Here is an 8,517-nt window from a genome sequence, read left to right as displayed (position 1 = left end):
AATAATATTTTCAAATCAGTGATTCCAATGAATTAGAATTTGACATATTTTGTTGAGCTATATAAAAGGTAACAGAATGCTCTGATAATTTTTGTTTCTCTTCCAATCATGTTTGGTCCACAACTCTAATCAGAAAAGTACAAAGAACCTGGTAAAAATGGTTAGCTATCTATAACAGAAGGGCATTGCCCTGAGAGCTCAAGTTATTGATATTCTTATTTTTCAGTTAAATTGGTTCCAAACTTACTCTACTCCAGCTGGAAACGACCCATGGATTTGCTCCTGTAAACTTCTCATGTTTTCTATATATTTCAGAAAAAAAATGTTTATGAAAGACTTTTTACAAACAATTAATATTAACCAGTGTGAGCAATACATCATTACAAATGCATGCATATGCGTGCAAGAACATAGATACACACACAGACAGTATTTACAGCTACAGAATGAAGAAATGACCCAAGCCAGCACTCCTAAAACGAATTGTGGGGCTGTCCTCTCCCGCCTCCAGCTAGAACACAGGAACCTAGAAGACTGGTCATTTTTATAATGCCTGTAAGAATGCTCCTGGCAGAATAATTCAATTCCAGGCTCCATTTTCTGTATGGAAAGCAATTTCCAAGCAAATATCACATATCTACAGGTTTGTTAACCTCACCACTATCCAGATTCCTCATTTCTACTTTCTTTTCTGTTCCTTTAGATCAAAGAAGCAATGATTGCTAACGCTATCACAGTTGGATATACAGTTTGCTAGTCTGGTTTCTCAGTGACAGAGTTGCTTCCTGCCGCCTTGCTGTTTGTCTTGTTCTCTCTAATCTGTTTCACTTTGGACTTCTGTAAACCTCCATTAAGCAGTCTTTAAATCTCAGGTTATGGCATTATTGTATACCACATTTAGTCTCTCTCTCTCTCTCTCTCTCTCTCTCTCTCTCTCTCTCTCTCTCCTCACACACACACACACACCAAACTCAATGAATGTAACTATTGCTCCATTTTGTTTCATAACATGACAGTTGCAAAACAGAAGAAATGTAGAATTATGTTTGTGGCTTTATTTACTTTTTCAACAGCTAAAGTATTATAATTATCTAATTTTATATTTACTCCATCAATGTCTATACCTCATTATTGTATTCCAGCTAGGGAGGGGGAAACAAAAATGTCTAACAAAACAGTAAAATCATTTTGCTTTTTATAGTCATATAATTTCTAAGCTTATACACAAAGGATTATTTGTACAAATGTTAACTAAATAGTGTAACCAAACTTAACAACCAAAGTATAAATTGTCATAGGAAAGAGTAAGAAAATTATTTATGTAAAACAATTTTTATCAAAAGTACATAATTTTATCATCTTTACTGAATAAATGATTTCATATATTTGATTTTATGTATCTATTATTTCTGTTAGTAAAAATGAGAAAAACAAATAAGTAGATAAAAGCGTGATCATGCTTACAAAAGTAAAAAGCAAGTAAAATAAAAACTTGAATGTTCAGAAAAAATAACCACATAAATTTTACATTAATAATGTCTATTTACAAAATTATAGATTTCCAAAGACAGCTAATTTTTGAAGACAAAAATTGTATTAAATGTATATATGTTTCAAATCTGGAGGGGCATTGTAGTGCATACTGACAAAGAAGTCAATTACATTGCTCACAATAAATCTATGTGAACACTATAACAGAACTTGAATACAAAATAAACAATTTTACTATGAAATAACAAATGAAAAATATTTCTATATTGTGTAGAAGATTTTATGTATTATTTTCAAATTTTGAATTTATTTCAGAAATATAATACTTTTTCTACAGGTATATTTTGTATCAGTCACAGCATGACATTTTTTCTTTTTTATTATTTAGTATAGCATTCCTGAATAACCACATTCTCTTCCTCACTGATTTTTTTTCATAGATCTTTTTTAAGTATACAATATTCATCAGGAACTTCACACTATCAAAACAGGTAGAGAAGATTTTTCTTAAATATTTTTACTTGAGGGTGGAAACGTTTATATTTTTACTAAAATGCAGGCAAATTTTATAAAAAGTACAAGAGGTTAAAATGTAGAATTCACTGAAATAACAAGTTATTTGAAGTATAAAAACCCATCAACTAACGATGTATAGATGCTGTAATATTCAAATGTGAAAAGCAATCAATTTTCTTCCTTTGCAGACATGTGATGTCTATAAGCTCCAGATAAAACAGCTTCCATTATCCCAGGTTTCAATTCCAGACTAATACAGTTATTTACCATTGCCAAATGACAATATTTTTTCTTGTAATACAAAAACTTCTACTCAGATATATAGATAGATTAAATGAAGCTGATTTAGCCATCACTTAGTTAACCCACACATTTGTAGTATTTCAGTGATCCCTTTAGTTCCAGTCTACTTGTTAACTTGTGTTTTTATTGAATCAAAACAGTCAAAGTAATGTTATGTCTGCAAGAAAATTACTCATTCATTTTTTAGAGAACTCCCCCAAATATGTTAGAAAACAAAACAAAACTATAATGTCATTTTGTGTGCACTCACATTGCAACTGTATTTTTCGCTCCACAAACAAGTATCGAAAAAGTTTCAGTTCATCAGTGAGGTTTTAGAATATCTTTATAGTAGCTATCAACTAGGAAAACAGATGTTCTATCAAAAACTTAAGGTTTTTTGTGGAAAATTAGGAAAATCAAATGATATCTGGAAGGTTTTTCATGTAAATTTTAACACGCCATCAAATTATCATCTTTCATTGACTTATTCTCCCAGGTTTTTTTTTTTTTTTTTAAGAAATGGTTAATTCTGAAATTGTCACAATCAGGATAGCAATCCCTTTAATGAAATAAAGCCTTGTCCCATAGGTAAAAAGCTTTGTTAAAGAGGAGAAAAAAATATTTAGAAGAAACATGTACAATCAGTAGTAACACACTTATCAACACTGAATGCATTTCCAATAGGTTTGTATAGTTGCCAAAGTTAGTTAACCTACAATTCCAAATAATATATTCTGCAATTTTTGTATTGATGTTAATAAAAGAAACACAACCTATTATAAATAGTAGATTTTAAGTCATATATTTTCATGAGTAAAAAGCAAAACTCTTTTTTATTTCTCTTCAGTATCAGAATGTTTCTGTATATTAATTATTTTTATGGTATTTAAAATTTTAGCAGAAAAAGAAAATAAAAACAATAGAAATACCTCTTTTACATTAAAGATTCTAATTTTACATTTACCAATAACCTTCATAAATCATGTTATCAAATATCTCCATTATTTAAGTTTTAGGACATGCAAATGTATATTTAAAATAATTATGCTTCCCATGTTTTCTTTCTAAAAAAATACATTTTGTTTTCTGTGAAACACATGTATTTTTTTAATCATGGATTGTTCATTGCTGTCAGAGTTCACATTTTCATTGTTAGCATTTGCTACTCAGCTTTTACCTAGAATAGACATTTTCATTTATATAAAAAATAATTTGGATGTAATTAAATGTTTTATTCTTATATTAAAATAATTTTCACAGTTTCCTAGTTGACTATATTCTGTATATAACTTTTCTGAGGATTTCTCAAATAGACTACCAAAAATTAAGAAACAATATAGAGTCTTAAACTCATTTAATTACTACAATAACCTCCTTCAATATATGAAATAAAAGTTAATTGACCCTAACCCTTCTATAAAGCCTCCATGACATTGCTGTTTTATAATGGCCATCTCTGTTGTTACCATGCACAGAAAGCTCCTAAGTAAATTTTCTCAAGTCTGTCTTGTGAGTCTATTTATGATGGATGCATGTATTTGTTGAGAGTATATGCTGTGTTTGTATCTTTTTGGGTGACAATTACTACTTGCTGTATTAAGAATATTTCAAACATTGAAGACTATACACAGATATATACAGACCAAATATTACCTTATACCATCAAAATGTGAAAGAAAATATGATTATTACACACTGAAATTGACTAAGGAGATAGCAGAATCATAACATTAGGAAAAGTTTACCCGAGTGAAATGCACAATTAGAAAACAGATCAACCAATGTGTTTTTTTGTTTGTTTGTTTAGTAAATTTGGTATATATACTACAGATGTGTAAATGAGCATAGGTTTATGCGGATGAAAAGGTATTCAATCTTGAAATCTGGAAAACAGTTCAATGTGATAAGCAAATCATTATGAAAAACATAAAGTGGGTTCACTCTGATATTGACTTAATAACATTATTGACAATTTCTTCTTACCATAGGAATGCTTGTCGTAAGAGAAATAAAAGCTGTCTTTCTCCACAGTTAGGTGAAAGCAAAACCAGCAAATAAAATGACCTTTAGTTCATACTTTTTCTCAGTAAACACATTAAGAAAACACAGGTTGGATCATTAATATAAGCAGCGTGACTATGGGATAAAGGGTCACTAAAAATTGAGGTAGGAGAACAGGACTGGGACAAACCAGTTGAACAACTGGATCAAATCATAGAGACCCACAGCAGTGTCTCCATCACATCAAAAGATAGGAAAGGCCTCCCATGTAAAACAGCGTCTCAGCTGGGCTCACATGTAGCCACTCTGGGGAGGTTTTTGAATAAAGAAGCTCTGACCTAGGCTCTCCTCATCCTAGTTATGGTAATAGATCTAGAGTAGGGTTTTCCACACAAGGAATCTATTACAAACGTAAGTCACTTTTTTATCTATAAAGTACTGAATTTGCCTCCACATGACTTCCAGAGCCAGCTGGGTTTCACAGGACATAGAAATGTCTGTGGACAAAGGCACGGCAGTTTGTCTCGAGACTTTTCTGTCCTTTTTGTCAGTGTTGGAGGTGAGAGTTTTACTTGGTCTAATCCCTCTGCAGAATGGGGACAGTCAGAACTCTGGTGTCCTCAATCAGGTACTTCAGATACCTGATATACAAAGCAGAGCCCATGTTAGCAGTGGCCAGTGACAATGGTGTGTCTAGTGTCCTGCTTCCTTGTATTTAAGACAGGAAGTCTTTTTTTAATTGGTCCTGGCCTTTCCCTTAAAGCGGTGCCAACTGCCAGTCAATTTGGGAATGCCTTTTTCTTCAGTTCTTCTGGTTTTTATTTGCCTTCAGATGTAAGTTGTTGAGCAGAAAAAAGTCTGTGTCCAGCAATGACAAAATCTTGGGGTCTGGGACCCATCTGAACATTTTATAACTTGCACTGAACACCTTGGGACTGTTGACTAGTATCATGTAATAACCCTCCCCTCCTCTGTGACTCCTCCTCATCTTCCTTTTCCTCTCCTCCTGCCATTATCCTTTTGGCCATTGTGAGTTTTTTCATAGTCTTGATTTTACTTTGCAGAGCATATTTCTTTTCCACCTTCAATAAACTACATCCCCATTATCTTATGTGTCTTGTTCAATTCTGTGTTCAGGAAATCAAGAATTTAGAAAGAATACTTATAGACCTATTAACCCATCACAAAATGAGTTGACCAATTCTTCATTAATCTCTATCCTTAATATATATATTTTCCCTTTCTCTTCAAGTAATCAACTTGTACTAGATATTCAAGTTGTACCTCTTTTCTGTCCTTCTCTCCCTTTATTTTCCCATATTAATACATTTACTTATGTTTTAAACTTTTCTGTTAGTGCCAGCCAAGTTATTCTTATTAACTGAATAGGTCAACCTATTTTAAAGCAGACACAGTTTCAAGATAGATTTATTCACATGTTATCTAAATAAACTCAGCTTCTAATGAGCTAAAAATCAATGTTGCTCACTAAATATGCCCTGGAAAAGGAAAGAATTGGATGATGATTAAAACCATTAACAACTTTGTTACAGAATACAGTTCAGTGAAAAGTTTCTCTTTGAGAAATATTTGGAATCCATAATATTAAAGAGAAGATTCAGCTTTGTGGACACTCAGCTCAGTAGTTATTCATCAAAAAGGAATCAAAGTCAGGATATAAATACATTCATCTTTTTAAATTTCACAGTTGGGACTGAGGATATGGCACAGCGCCTGCCTTATAAGAGCAAGGTTGTGAGTTTGACTCACAGTAAAAAAAAAAAAAATCTCACAATTATTAAAAAGCAGAAGGCATATTGTTTTGTTTGTTTTCATTTTTTTCCAGTACTAGGGATCAAACTTGAGACCTCATGCTTGCCAAGCAGGTGCTTACACCACTGAGCTAAATCCCTAGCACAGTATATTATTTTCAAGCCACAAAACAAGTACTTATTTTAAATGAGAAAATATATTTTATATAACTCAACTAAATCTGAAACATTTATCATTATCTCCAAGGTGTTAATATTTATTTGAAGGCTAAACATGTAAGATTTTTGTATTCGAGTCTTTTTGAATAGTTATGCTTATATACCCACTCTTAATTAGAGGAGTCAATAAAAGGAAAACTGTCCTTTGATTTCAAATTTAATCTGATATTTATTATAGTAATTAAAAAATATGTATTTCAATCTGGCCTAACCTGAAATGTGGCAGAGGAGGCATACTGTCTAGGTTGGTATATTCTTCTAATTGCCATTATGTGACATTAATACTAAGGTTTAAAGAATTACTGAAATCCAAAAAAGTCAGATAATGAATATTTTGTCTCTTTACGTGATTACAGTTAACCACTGAGTTGGGCATGCATACAAATGGTGGTTTAATTAATTATGTCTTGTAGAACTCATTTAAAGCAGCTTAGATCAGTCTATAGTTATCCAAGAGACTTCTGCAATTTCAAAATATTAACATGCATTCATTAAATTCTCATGCCCCAGAAGAATGTACTGATGACATTAATAATCTTATATTATATGGATTTCTTGTTGTTATTCAGTCATTTATTGTTTTGATTATTGTGCCTTGAGATGAGAAGAGAAATTTATGCTGAAAAAATTCTATGCTTACTCAAGTATGCACCATAGTGTGTAACAGCTGTTTTTAGACCAAGGAATATTGACATCATATATCCATATACAGTTTCAAATTTTGTGAGTGTAATTTTTGACTTCTGTCTGTGGTACAAAATTGAATCTAAAGGGATTTAGATTAGTGTGGATTAAAGAACTGATAAAGGTTACTGAAGACCTCTTGGGAGAAGCAGAATAAATAATTCCTATGAAATTGCATATCAGACATGATCCTAGACAAAAGGTTCTCATCACAGAATCTATTTCCTCCATGGTGCTTTCTTCTTACATAGAAAAGTCACCTTTGTACTGACTTCTCAGGCACCATTACTCTAGTGATTTTCCAAAGTCAGAAATGTGTTCTTGTTTCAGAATTTCTTTTATTACTAAAGAAAATGTATTTCTTCTGGGTCCTCTATCCGTGAGGCTATCTCCTCATAGCTAAATCGGTGGTCCATTAATTTGACAAATGAAGACGTCACGATGCTCACTCAAATTCATTTAAACTTTTCAGCATCTAAACCAAGTTTATAACAAATCCTATGAGGATTATAAGGAGGAGGTATGAATCTAATTTTCCAGTGGCTAAACTGAGTTGGTAGCCATTTCTTCTTTTAGAGAAAAGAAAGAGCCTGTAGGGAATGGCTCTCATTAATGTATTTTTAAGAGACAAACCATCTTGTTTTTTTTTTTTCTTTTAGAATTAACATAAATAGATCACCCAATGTCGTAGTTTATAGCTGAACTTTAGGAGTCAGACTAGACTAACTCCCTACTTGTAAGTGTTGTCTACAAAATGGAATCATTCTTATATATTCATAATGTAATAATGGCTTTTTTTCCATCAATGTTCACACATAGGCAAGTCTGCTTAACCTTGATGATAATTGGCAGAAGAAACAGTTATATATAATGAAAAATAACTATTAATTAAAGTGGTGGCTCGAATATGTGTATAAAATATTAACATTTGAAAATATTCATATACCTAGAATGATAGTGTCATACAATCTATAAAGTTGATATATGTCTATAAATTCCAGTAGATATGTGTCTATTAATACTCACAAATGTGTGTAATGAAGGGAGATTTAATTAAAGCAAATCATAAGCATTGCCATGGAAAATATAATGATCTTTGAAGTAATTTTATTAATTCATATTTTATAACTTGGTGATTAAGTAGAATTTTCTGTAGACATCTGTGTAACCTTGAGAAAGAAGTAAAATTTTAAAAAGTTTACCAAGAATGGCTTATTATGATGTGATCACGTAGAACTATTACTCCAAAGTCTTGTATATTTGAAAGTATAACAGTATCACATTCGGGTAATATGAAAACATATAAATGTTCAAGGCAAATTTTTTTTCTAAGGAAATAGTGGCAATCATCCTTCCCTTTTATCCTTTAAATTATTGAAATTCTACATCTAAAACTAAACAGTACTGGTAAAAACATTGAGTTTCATTCTGAAATTGGAATTAGATGGATAATTTTTTGAAAATCTAAAGAAAATTTATATTGTGAACTGATATTTATGTGGTTATTTCATTAGATATGTAATATTCTTCTTAAAATCTGAAATATGTC

General features: G+C 31.4%; 1 pseudogene; it reads left to right on the top strand.

Annotated features, from left to right (window-relative positions):
• The first annotated feature begins 4,886 nt into the window (after positions 1-4,886).
• The window catches only part of LOC134474083 (AP-4 complex subunit sigma-1-like), a 43,753-nt pseudogene continuing 40,122 nt past the window's right edge, over positions 4,887-8,517 (top strand).

The sequence above is a fragment of the Cavia porcellus genome, unplaced genomic scaffold, assembly GCF_034190915.1.
Source record: "Cavia porcellus strain 051 isolate PalLab524CR breed Dunkin Hartley unplaced genomic scaffold, mCavPor4.1 scaffold_30, whole genome shotgun sequence".
Lineage (NCBI taxonomy): Eukaryota > Metazoa > Chordata > Mammalia > Rodentia > Caviidae > Cavia > Cavia porcellus.
Note: the sequence above shows the minus strand (reverse complement) of the source record. Positions and strands in the feature narration are given on the sequence as shown.